Source organism: Dipodomys spectabilis, unplaced genomic scaffold (assembly GCF_019054845.1).
Source record: "Dipodomys spectabilis isolate Male_0828 unplaced genomic scaffold, ASM1905484v1 ptg000015l, whole genome shotgun sequence".
Taxonomy (NCBI): Eukaryota; Metazoa; Chordata; class Mammalia; order Rodentia; family Heteromyidae; genus Dipodomys; species Dipodomys spectabilis.
In genome coordinates, this window is record NW_024870692.1 from 5,761,539 (window position 1) to 5,775,239 (window position 13,701).

Below are 13,701 nucleotides of genomic sequence, written 5' to 3' on the forward strand. Positions count from 1 at the left end.
AAGTGCAGTTTAATTAAAGATTCAACGTTTTCAACCCTGTGTGCAGGACAGTGTTAGCTAACAAAGTAGTAATTTCATAAACTGGTTGAATGAGTTGATTCTGAGTCATCCTGGAGTTTTTACCAATGAGGAGATGACACAAGAGGGAAATAAATTTAGCTGGAAAGGAGAAAGCAAGGACAATCTCTGGAAGGCATTTTAACTTACTCTAACTCTTTGTTAAGATGGAATATCTTTCTGGAAATGGGTAGCTGCTGGTCTTATGAAAATTTACATATATATGTAAATATGCATAATAGGGAGGAATAAAGCAAAAACAATCCAGCAGCTAAATTAGATTACTACACATGTTCAAAAAGGGCCAGAAAGGAAGAAAAGAGAAACACAACTCATTGAAGGCAAAAAGAAAAATAATAAATAGTACACCTAAAATACACTCTCTCTCTCTCTCTCTCTCTCTCACACACACACACACACAGTATTGCTCCCTGCATTAATTTGTGATGTAGTTTTGGCCATATTTCTTAACGGTTAGAGTTCTATTTCCATATTTATAAAGCCAAGTTAGGACGGCTGGCTCTTTATCTCACAGAAGGGTTAGAGGGTTAATGGACTCTTACATTGGTCCTGAATATCAACCTTCCAATGTGCAGAATCAAACTCCATTTTCTATAGCAGACCGTGAGAATCTCCTAAATGAAGTGAATGGATAAGCAACACTGCATTTTCCTCCTCTAGCATTTCCATACTTCCCTTGTGACAGCTCTGATCCAGCACATCTCTCCCTTTGCCATCTCTCCTGATTGCTGAGAATTGGACTTTGGAATAGGGAACTGAGGTATATTAAACTAGTTAGTGTTGACAGATTTTTATTATACTAAAAAGTCAGAGACTTTTTTCTTTCTTTCTTCTTTTTTTTTTTTTTAGGCAGATGCATAGTGAGAGCACAGACAAAACAGAGAAAGAACAAGAATGTCTAGAGTGTAAGACAGGAATGTATAACCTGAAAGACACACTGTACAGATGCAAGATAAGACCCAGGGGTAAAATTGTGCAGAATACAAATCCTAGTGAGAAATCTGAGTTCTTATGATTAGCATCAGTAGGAATAAAACAATTGACCTTTAAAAAAGAGAGGTAGCTTGAAATTTCCTCTTGTTTTGCTAGGCAGTAGCTAGTGGTCCTTTATCAGTCCCCCCCCCCCCCCCCCCCCCCCCCCCCCCCCCCCGCTGGCTCTGTTAGGTTCTGGGCTAATTGTTGTCCCCAGACAGAGGACTTTGCTACCTCTGTTTCCTTCAGCTCTTTAGGATGACCTCTGGCCATCCTTAAAGGCTCTAGTTATTAACAATAGACTTTTTCTAAGGAAGAGCTATGTAATTTTCCAGGAGATCTAAAATAATTGTGTGCAGCAAAATAGCATTATGACTGGCCAGCTTAAAAAAAAAAAGGTGATGCTGAGCTGGCTATAATTCATCTGCCTCTTTAACAGTTCTACCACTTCAATTGCATGTGAACACTGAGAACAAATATGCTTTCATTGTCTGTCTGCAGTCTTTAGCACAGCTTCAAAGTTCCAGAGGAAAATACTGCATTGCGGCTTTTCTGTGTTTGTAGGAAATCTCTGCTGGCATGTGGCTGCAGAGGCGGGGCCCTCACAAAGGCAAGCTGTTTTCAGCTTAACTCAGCAGATCCCTCAGCTCCCAGAGATAATGAGAAAAGTGTCTTCTGCATGCCGTGGGGAACAGGAGACTGGGGAGAGATAGTTAGATAGGCAGGTACTAATTAAACAGGCTTGGTTATAATTTATTTTTAAAATGATTAGATATTAAATGCTTTGTTTGTTCATGAGACATTTTTCTCCAAATTAAGTAGACTTTTTTTGCTTGTGTGTTAGATATTTTCTCCAAGTAAGTAGGCTTTTATTTTATTTTTAAGATTCTGGAGAATTTATGAAACAGATTCAAGATGCCAGGTACTTTGGTCATTTTGTCAAGACTTTCTTAATTTTAACCATAGCAGAAGGACATTTTACACATTGTATTCTACATTGCAGACTACCTCAAGAAAGGCTGAGCAAGCAGAGTTAGATCTGGTGAAAGATGTGGATGGTGATAGTCTTTCCTTCTTCCTTCCTTCCTTCCTTCCTTCCTTGCTTCCTTCCTTCCTTCCTTCCTTCCTTCCTTTGTGAATGAATGTATTCACTTGGCATTTACTGACATTTCTACCAAATTCTTCACATTGGAAATTTAAGGGATAAGCAAGACCCAAACTATCAATGTCAGGAGCTGTTTTTTTTAAAATCCCTGTCAAATATTAGTTCTTGAAGGTATGTAGTAGTCCCTTTGATCTTTCTTCTCTGTTTGTTCCCCAGAACAGTGGGTTCTCCAGGACAATGTCTGTGGTTTGGTCCAGTCAATGTTATTTTGTGGCACTTTTCTTTTAGTCTCCTGATTTTATTTGGCAAGGAATAGCGTGCATGCAAGACATATAAGCATCCCCGCTCCCACCCAGATCTGACTTGTATTATAGGCAATATTCTTATATTCATTTTACAGATGTCCATCATGTGATAATGACTTTTGAATTGCCAGAAGCCATTCAGCTACTGTGTATCAGAACAGATGCCATCTCCTTTCCCCATTCTGGTCACAGAACCAGATTCTGGAGAATTTATGTTCTTGTCACACTGACTTGAAGAGGGATGGACCTAACCAGCAATGTGTGGGATCCTTAAACCCAAATCAGAGGTCAACTAGGGATGGTGTATGTTAACTTTGAGCTCAATTGTGAAAACCTTTCCTTTCTACAGTACAGGTTTAGTATTCTTTGTTCAGAATGCTGAGGAACAGAAGGGCTTTGGACTTTATTTATTTTTTTTAGATATTGGAATATTTCACATACATAATGAGATGTTTGAAGTATGAGACCAAAATACAAACACAAATGCATCTCTTATGACACAACCTACAAGTAATTTTATACAAATTTTAGCGCATGTGTGCTTTGACTGTGACTCATCAAATGAAGTCAATTATAGAATTTCCTGGATATCATATCATCTCAAAATATTTTGGAGTTTACAGCATTCTGGATTTCAAACCCTTATGCTTTCTAGGCAGGCACTTTACCACTTGAGCCATGCCTCCAGCCCATTTAGGTTTAGTTATATTTTTGAATAGTGATTCTCTTATTTATATTTCCTCCATAAGTGGGAAAACAGGCATAAGCCACCATATCCAGGTTTTTATTTTTATTTTTTAATTGGTTGAGATAAAGGTCTTGAAACTTTTGGCCTCGAACTGAGATCCTCCTGATTTGGTACCTCCCAAGTATCTAGGATTATAGGCTTGAACTACTGTGCCTGCTGGATTTCAGACTTTTGAATTAGGAATGCTCAGCATGTAGCAATTTCATATCCCAGGGGGCATATCTGAACTAAAGGACTAGGTTTGCGTTTTCTTTCTTTTTCCTCCCTTCAGTGAATCATGTTATCTACTGCTCTTATTATTAAAGTGTTGTCTACTTAAAACAGTTATGATGCCATCCTCCTCAAAAAATCCATCCAGTATCCCGCTCTAGCAACCCAGAATAGAATACTTCCTCTTTAATGATATCTAGAAAATGACAGAAAAAATAACTGTATGAAACTTGTGCTTTTTCACAATATGCAGCTTCGGAGAAGCCATGTCTATTACTGCAAAAGCAGGTTTGTCTGGCAAAAAAAAAATGTTTTGCAGCTGAGAGCAGTTTGAAAGAGGCTCTTGGTGAGCTTTTGTTCTTGCCTGTTTAACAGCTTAAGGTTTAGAGAAGCCTATGTGAGTTCACCTTTTGCATTTGAGTCCAAAAACGGAATCCATTAAAGGGCTCTCTTGAGCCTGCAGTGAATTTCAGTGTTCCTAGGAGGATGCTCCTGGCTCACTTAACTGGTTTAAAAATCTCATGGCCTCAGGCTCACTGTCTTTATTTGGAGGAGGATGGGAAACAGGGAATTAGTTCAAAAGCTGCAACCACCATCTTCCCTTTTGTCTCTAATGTCTCTAATGTCTATTGCTCAGAATCCTTCCATACCACTTGCAATATTTTAAGAACCATTTTGGAGGACCTGGGTCATAGCTGTTAGAATTAATATCGTTCTCTCACTTTCTGTATTGCTTCTCATGTTTGCAGCTGTGGAAACGGGTAATCCGTGTGAATATGGTCAGAAAATTTGGAGAATGAAATTATATGCGTGTGTGTATGTGTGTGTGTGTGTGTGTGTGTGTGTGTGTGTATGTGTGTGTGTATGTGAGAGAGAGAGAGAGAGAGACAGAGACAGAGACAGAGAGACAGAGAGAGACAGAGAGAGAGACAGAAGGAGAGAGGAAGGAGGAGAGAGAGAGGACTTGGATTTCTGACAGATTATGAAGAGAACAGTTGTATCCTCTGCAGAGGGCCAGGAGGTAGGAAACAAGATGCATACATGGAGGATATTTTTGTTTGTGGTTGCTTAACTGTTCAGAAATTATTTTTCTTCCCAAACCAATTCATAGGCTAATGTGTGGCTGTGAGACAATGCCACATTAGCAAGACCCAAAAGGAAGAGGTTCCTAGGAAACAAGTGACATCTTAGTCCTGAGGCTGGAGTTGGAACTCCACAGAGAGTAGGTGGCTGAAAACACTGGTCTTGAGAAGTAGCTGCAACACATTATCGCAGAAACATTGTGTGGATGCCAATGCCAGTTGTGTGCTGCGAATCAGAGTATGACTTTGAATTAGTCCTCATTTATAGAATTGGAATAGTGAAGACTGGTTCTTGGATGTTTTGAGAGGATTAATTTTAAAATTAGTTAATTAATCTTAGATAATTTTAAACTTAGTGCTTCACTAAGTTTACAATTTTTGGCCTATGATTGTCACAAAAATGTATTTTAAAAAGGTGGATTTTAGTTGAATTGTTACTATATTTTATTGTTGTAATAGGCAGATTGCCTAGTTTTTCTTCAGTTTCATTTTCCTTCCATTATGGTCACATCACTACTATAGGTCTTTATGGTAATAGGTAAGACCATCAAAATCCGGTGTGGGAAATGGCTTGTGAACAGAAGCCCACAGAGGCCTCAGTGTGATCTTTTTTCCTTCTTCACCTTCATCTCTTGACTCCATCTGCTGACTGCCATAATATAGAAAAGCACTCTAAGGCATGAAGGGATAGTGGAGCAACAATGTGGAAGGAACCTGGGTCCCTGAATGTATGTCTGAATAGTCATTTCTACCTTTGCCACCTACTGTGTGCTTAAGCTAGACATAAGTGTGACAGTGTGACACTATCAAGATTTCTAAGCTAATGACTTTAACATCTTGAGGCTTTCCCTTACAACGCAGTCTGAAAATCCATGTATGAAATTTGAAGCAAAATTGGCTATGAACAAATAAATAAATAAAGCTGTACACAGTTGAAAAGGATGGAAGAAAGGTGATGCAGTATCAGGCATAAATAAGCAGAATCAGTACTGATCTCAGACTAAGAAGGACAGTTTTGTAGCCTCTTTAGGAGAATTTGAGAAGCAATCAGTCCTTGGTGAACCATGCTAGGTCATGGTGGTGGAACAAATGCGTCTTATGAACTCAGTATTCCAATGGGCCTGTATTCCTTCTAGAGTGTATGAGAATCTTCTCCTGCTCTCCAGAGCAAAAGTGAATGGGATTAGCTCCTTCTTGAATGTCTTCTGAATGTACAACTTCTCTAGTAAACTAGATCCCATACAACACCTGTTCCTCTTCGCCTCCATCCATGCTGGAAATGATAGTTTGCTTACCTGGATTACAACTAAGCATCATATTTCCAAACCACATCAATGGATGATTAGGAGGAAAACAAAATCAATGAAGTGGCGAGCTAAGCTAGCACGTGGACAGTTTGTCAAGAGGATAATTTAATTATAGAATACTACCGTCCACGATTAAAGGGATTATTCTGTCCTGTGCCCCATGTCCACCAGTGCTGGAGGGACACGATCAAATGGAATTCAGAGTATCAGTTCTTTCAAATGAGGAATGGGACAGATGAAAGACAAGGGTTTGCAAGTAGAAAAAGAAGAAATCTAATCCTTTAAATAGAGCTTGAACATTTGAAGAGTGAAAAGGTTGCTGGAGATCGGAGCAGCTCATTATTCTCTAATCTTCATAGCACCTGAGCTCTGGGAAGGAATTTGAACAAGGCACTTTGAGGCTTCTCTCCCAGCGCTCTCAGGTCACTTATATAACTCAAGAGTTTTCAGATTCAAAAGTGCCTGATTTCTGTATTGTTGTCAGCGTGACTCAACCTCTTCACCGACTTTAATGGGTATTTTAAGCACCTTAATTTATTTCCAACCATCAAAATTGTTTTCAAACCTCTTGTTTAGTTCAGAGATTACTCTCTCAGTTAAAATTTGCTTCAGAAGGACAGAGAAATGACATTGGTTAACTGGAATCTGATGCTCTGGGGGTGTGGTCTTGCCTTGTGGTGATGAATCTATTTGTGGCTGTGGCAGTGATACTGTGGTTTATGTCTGATGTCTGGAAAGGCAGTAGGGATTCAGCATTAGTGAGCAGACTGATAATTGCTTTGGAATCTCAGTGAACGGAGCCTTGAAATTTCAAATTAGATCCCAAGCACACAATCCAGGTTGAAAGAGATGGAATTTTCAACTGATTGTGCTGAACTCTGTAAGTTGATTCTAATTTCTGCCCTTAGATTTCTCTTACATTTTCTTGCCTAAATTTCTTGCTTGCTTCTCCCTTCACTCATTTATTCACTTAGTTACCTATTGATTCATTTATTCTTAACCGGGTGCTGGACTCTGTACAGGAGATGCATTTCTCCACAGTTGTTAGGGTGCTTGTATATCCTCACAGCTATTTCCATTTTGTGCCTCCCTCATCCTTTCCATCCCTGGACCAGCTCTTTCTTGTCTAACTTCTGCACTCAGCCCTGTGAGCCTTATTTCCTAGTTGCTTTCCAGTTAGCCGTTGCTGTCCAGTTCCCATCAGCACCTTGACATTTATAGTTTCTATATCCATTCAACCAAGCAGCAGATTTTTTTCTAAAGGTAACAGAGTAGAGCTCAACTACTGGGGGTGGGACTGGAGGCACAGGCACAGTAGCAGGTGATAGAATATTATTTCCAATCGGAGGTAAATACCAAGGGACCTGCAGGTGATAGAAAATGTATCCTTATAAGACCTCCTAGAATGCCACAGCTGGAAAAAGCTTACCAGTCTATCCATTTGCCCAGAACCAAAATTCTCCACTTTATGAGTCAAGACCCAGCATTTGCTTTAATCATTTCCCAGGGACGGGGAACTCACACCCCAATGCATTGACAGATTTAGCTAACTAATGTGCATTTCTTCCCATGTGTGTGTTTGTATGGCTTTCTAGGACATGGTCCCCAATTTTTCCAATCACTTTGGAAATAGCAAGAATGTCCTACTTCTTTTCTACGTAATAATTGTATGGCCTTTTACCTCCATAAAATTCTAAAATTTTACCTTAATTCACCTAAGCCCAAAGGAACGTTTACTTAGAACAATGGAGAACTATCTTATAGGACACAAGGACAAGAATGCACACAGGCCTCACCTGGACGCAGAGACTCAAAAGCATTCAGATGCTTTCCATGTCTCTCATTTGTGCTTTAGCCTTGCTTCCACTCTCTTCTACCTCTCTTTGTCTCTCTGTTTCCTCTCCTCTTGAGTTCATGTGGCAGAAAACTTTCACTGACAGTTCCCATGTTTTTCATGTTTCAGTTTCTAGCATATCATTCACAGGATCTCTTTCTTTTCCTCTCTCACTCTTTCTTTCTCCCTTCTCCTTTCCTTCTTTCTCTCCTCTCCTCTTTCTCTTTCCTCTCCCACATCTTTACCCCCTCTCCTCTTCTCCTTCCTTCCTCCTTCACCATTGGTGTTCCATTATTAGGGAGCGTCAATTGTTCTAACTGGATCAGATTCTACCCATGAGTGAAGAAATTGACTGTCTCTCAGGCTGTGTCATATACGAATATAAAGAGGGAAATAAGAGGAGCAATTTATAGAAAAGTGGTTATGGTAGGCAATTCTACATATGTTCTACAAATACCACTTGCATATTTGAGTACAGAAACCACCCTTTCCTAAATCATCTCCCTAGTCTACTATCCTGTAATTTGCCTCCCCCCAACTTTTCCCATATGATTTAGTTTCCATGAAGGTATCTCCATTTTATTCCTTTTCTTTTAAATTATATGATGAGAATATACCTCCTAGAACTCATTTTAATAGTTAGAGATGGTCAATATAAAGTTAAGGTCACCTCAGCAAAAATGGGGGACCTTTCTAGAGGTCATTTCCCTTAGAATTTACTACTGCATCTGTCATGGATATTTCTATTATTGGTAGGAGTTATGATTCCAAAGATATATTTTTTAATGTAGAGATTCCAAGACGAAAGACTGAATAATGACATTGGCCAAGGACAATCTGAATACAAAGCAAAGTGAAATCCTATTAATAATCTAACTGGAAAAATTTGCCCTGAGAGCATTTAGCTATTACTTATACCAAGTTTTTAGAGAAATATTGTATCTTTTAGTAGTTAAAATTCATAAGCTAGATGAATTTAGTTAATATTTCTCCTTTATGTACTATATCTCTCATACATAGTAGTGCTTAAATTATACCTTGAAATTTATGTTTATAACTGGTGTAAGTTTCATTATTTCTGAAACACTAAAATGATGTTCATTATTGCATTATTTTACTTAATTCAATTAGTCATATTTGTATCAAGTGTGTTATGCTATGTACAATATCTATGGAGGGCAAATCCCACTTTTGAATCTCAGGAGACTGCAATCGAGTGATTTATACACATATTAGCACTAATAGTAATGACAGTTACACAACAGTCTCTTACAGGGTTGCTGCAAAATGAAAACACAATAAATATAAATATAAAACTATATGTAAGAGCATTGAATTATAATGCTTTGTCATCAAATAGACTAACTTCAATCCAGTCTCTGTTATAACCTATGATATTTAAACTAGTTATATATATACATATATGTACATTTTTCTCTATAGATTAGCAAAAATGATATTTATTGATGTGCATGAATTAAATAACATTGTAAAATTTTACAACATGCTATTGTCATTGCAAAATCATTTAGAAACTCTCAGTTTGTTGGAGATCAATTACAATAAATGCCATCATGGATTACATTAAAGAGTTTGGACCTTTATTTTATTTTGAAATTTCAGTTCAGTGATGATTTGATGAATTTTCAAATTTTCATTTTTTTTTTTTGGGGTATTTTATTTTTTGTAATTAAGTTTTTTATTGTGAAAATACTGTACAGAGGGGTTACAGTTACATGAGCAAGGTAATGAGTACATTTCTTATCCAGCATTGTTGCCTCCTCCTTTGTTTTTCCCCTACCATCCCTTCCCTCCCACCTCCACAACTACCCCACCCCCAGGTTCCCCCTCCCCCACTTAAATTGTAAAGTTCATTTTTCGACATAGTGTCTTGTACATCTCATTGTTGCAATGGGTCCACCTGTATCCCTATTTAAACAATTTGTTTTTTCCCTTCCCCTCCTCAAATTATACCAACATCAAATACAGTGAAAACAGGGGTTATACCGTGGGAGAGGGACACACAAAGCAACAAAAACATCACATGGTTCCTTATAAATACGTTAGGAACAATAGCAAGGAAGGAAAAAAACTACTTGAGTTCTTATCTTGGGGTTCATTTTGCTTAACATCATCTTTTTTTTGTTTTGTTTTTTGTTTTTTTGTTTTTTTTTAATTTTATTTGAGAACATACTGTACAGAGGGGTTACAATTACATGGGCAGGATAATGCATACATTTCTTACCAAGCATTGCAGCCTCCTCCTTTGTTTACCCTTCACCTCCCTTCCCAGCCTCCCCCCTCCCCCCCACCCAATCATACCCCCCCTCCCCCCCAACGACATTGTAAAGCTGGTTTTGACATGACATTTTGTACTTCTCATTGTTGCAACAGGTCCACCTGAATCCTTAAACGACTTGTTTGTCCCCGTCTCCTCCACATGTTATACTGACATCAAATATAGTGAAAGCGGGGGGGGGGTTACACTGTGGGGGAGGGACATACAAAGCAACAAAGAAATAATGTTATAAATGCGTTTGAAACACATGCATGAAAGAAACAAAAACATTAAAATACATATTTGAGGGTTCGTTTTCCTAACATCACATTCTCTGACTTTTTCCGCTTGACTCATACCTATACTAGATATTGCAAATAAGGGAAACCATGGGACCTATGTTTCTTTGGGCCTGGCTTACTTCACTTAATATAATTTTTTCCAAGCCTTTCCATTTCCTAACAAATGGGGAAATGTCATTCTTTCTGATGGAGGCATAGAATTCCATTGTGTTTATATACCACATCTTCTTGATCCATTCATCTACTGAGGGGCATCTGGGTTGGTTCCATGTCTTAGCTATGGTAAATAATGCTGCAATAAACATAGTTGTGCTGGTAGCTTTAGTGTGGCCTTGTTTGTGATCATTTGGGTAAATGCCCAAAAGTGGGATTGCTGGGTCGTTGGGGAGCTCTATGTGGAGTCTTTTGAGGAACCTCCATACTGCTTTCCAAAGTGGTTGAACAAGTTTACATTCCCACCAACAATGAAGTAAGGTTCCTTTCTGTCCACATCTCCTCCAGCATCTGTTGTTGTTAGAGTTCTTGATTTTTGCCGTTCTAACTGGAGTGAGGTGATATCTCAATGTTGATTTGATTTGCATTTCTTTTATGGCTAGGGAGGTTGAGCATTTCTTCATGTGTCTATTGGCCATCCTTCTTTCTTCTTCAGAGAAGCTTCTCTTTAAGTCTTTCGCCCACTTACTTATTGGGCAGTTGTTTCTTTGAGGATTTGTTGTTGGGTGGTTTAATTTTTTGAGTTCCAAGTATATTTTAGATATGAGACCCTTGTCCGTTGTATGGCTAGTAAAGATCTTCTCCCAGTCCGTGGGCTTTCTATTGATCTTGCTAGCTATGTCATTTGCCCTGCAGAAGCTCTGCAACCTTATACAATCCCATTTGTCCAACCTTTCTTTGATTTGTTGTGTTTCCGGGTCTCTATTCAGAAAATTTCGGCCTGAGCCAAGGAGACCCAGGGTTTCTCCTATTCCATCCTGTAATGTTTTCAGAGTGTCTGCTTTGAGTTCAAGGTCTTTGATCCATTTGGAGTTGATTCTGGTGCAGGGTGATATATAAGGATCTAGCTTTAGTTTTCTACATGTAGTTAACCAGTTTTGCCAGCACCATTTACTGAAGAGGCTGTCTGTCTTCCATTCTATTGTTTTAGCTCCTTTATCGAAGATTAGATGGCTATAGGTCTGTAGGTTCATTTCTGGGTTTTCAATTCTATTCCATTGGTCCTGAGGTCTGTTCTTATGCCAATACCAAGCTGTTTTGATTACTATGGCTTTATAGTAGAGTTTGAAATTTGGTATTGATATTCCAGCAGTGTTCTTTCCGTTGAGGAGCGTTTTTGCTATTTGGGGTCTTTTATTGTTCCATATGAATTTTTGGATTGCCTCTTCTATCAAATTTTCATTTTATAAGAGTAATTCTACTTGTGCTATAGTGGGTGAAAGAGAATCCCACACATCCATCCCAGGGGACCACGCAGAGGCAGGCAGGCACAGGAGAAAGATTATTGTAAGGTTTATTAGAGGAGCCATCTTTCCCCCTAGAGGGAGCACATGGCCTCCATCACCATCCAGGTAGCAGGAGGGCCTGGGGGAAAGGAAGTGAGGTAGATGGGACTTCAGGTGGGTCTGGGTAGAGAGAGGGAGGGGCCAGCTGTATGGAGGGAACTTCAGGCTGAATCCATAGCTCAAGATACTTGGTTATAACTATTTCAGAAACCCTGGACAAGGAAGGAATGTAGACATCATTGATGAAGAGAAAACATCATTGATGAAGGAACAACTAAAGTGATAGCTCTTGGTATAAGATTTACTAAGTAGTGGTTCTTAATATAAGGTATATTAAGTAGGTAGGTTTTATTAGGTAGCCGATGAAAGAGAACACCACACACTATTCGGGCAGGAAAAGACGTTTACGTGGATGTGGAAATTATGTGGATCTCGAAGTAACCTCAGGACCTGGGAACCTCCTAAGGTCAGATGGGAGGCATGTGACCAGAGGTGGCCAGGATATGACCTAGCAGGAGGGGAGGGTGACTGCTTCCGGGTGTGTCAGTTACCTAGGTAACACAGATACTGGGTAGAAACTTAGCCAAGAGGTAGGGAGGCGTCCGCACAGGGCCTGCATGGCCCAGGGCAGACCTTACACTTAAGCAGCTGAATGTATAAAAGAATAGGAAGAGAGAAGAATATTGTTCTATAATTTAAATGGCAAGGGATATAGGAAATGACGAAGGTTTCAGGTAAAGAATAAATGATTTTCTGGCTAGTCTGAATTTGAGGTATTTATGGGAGACTTTTTGTAGGTAGAAATTTTTTGATGAATATTTGAGTCTTGAAGAGATAGACTGAGGAAAGGAATTTGACCCCCCAGATCTGGCGTCAAGCTGTGGGGATTTATTAATAACTCCTTCCATTGTTATGCATTGGCCCCTCCATTGAACAGCAAGTAGTGAGCTCCTGATGGAACCTAGAGTCAATATGATGATTAAATGGCAGACCTTCTCTTTTAGTGAAGTAAGGAGGCCAGGTCTGGCTGGCGCCATATTGGCCATGTGGTGGATAGTAGGATCTGGCATCTTGTCTTCATGCTGGGGGAAGGAACCCCTCCGCGCCCCCGCCCCCCCCCCCTTAGATTACTGAATCTGGGACTGGGACTGGGAATTTCCTGAGGATCTGCCCCCTGTGCCAACCTATTTAGGCCCGACCAGCCTGGCTGCTGGACTCCTTGCCACATGTGTCTCTGTGATCGAGTCCTGTGTCCTGTCTCCTGACTCTTCTCAGGTCATCATGTAGTCCCAATTCAGCTCTCCAATGGAGCTGAGCTGGCTTGTTGGTATTATTTTTGTTATTTCTTTCCTCTTTAGCATGTTTCCTAGCTGTGTTATGTGTATTTGCATGCTGCAGGCTTTTGTAACAACTGGCAGCCTGTAGCCTATTAACTATATAATAAAGACTCTAATATTTTATATTTTAAAATGTGGCTTCTGGGATGATTTACCTTACAACATTAAGAGTTTATCCAGAAGTTTTCTCATTTATCTGAAAACCACTCATCTGGCCATTGATTCCCTGCCATCTAGCACAAAACTGTTGATTCTAGATTATATTCAGGCAGTAGATTTGGAGCTCAAATTAGATAAGTGGAATCGTATTGTGTCTGAGTCGGGATCTAAGAAAGAATGTTCTGCTACCTTAAAGACAAAACTACATGAATAAAATGCTTAAAATTTCAGCTTAACAATTGTGGCTGAGAAATTTAAAATTTTATCAACAATTCCAGGAAACTGGAGGCTTCTGATAGTACATGAGTCACAGGGTAGGGGTCCCTCTTCTTCCAGCGGAAGGTTAACTGGCTAACGAAGACAAGTCGTCTCCTCCCAACCCCCACAACACTCACATGTGGCTTGTGCCAGCCATTATTTCCTGCCCAGGTAGGTTTCAAACACCAGATCTGCCAAGTCTCAGCCTCCTAAGAAACTAAGATACA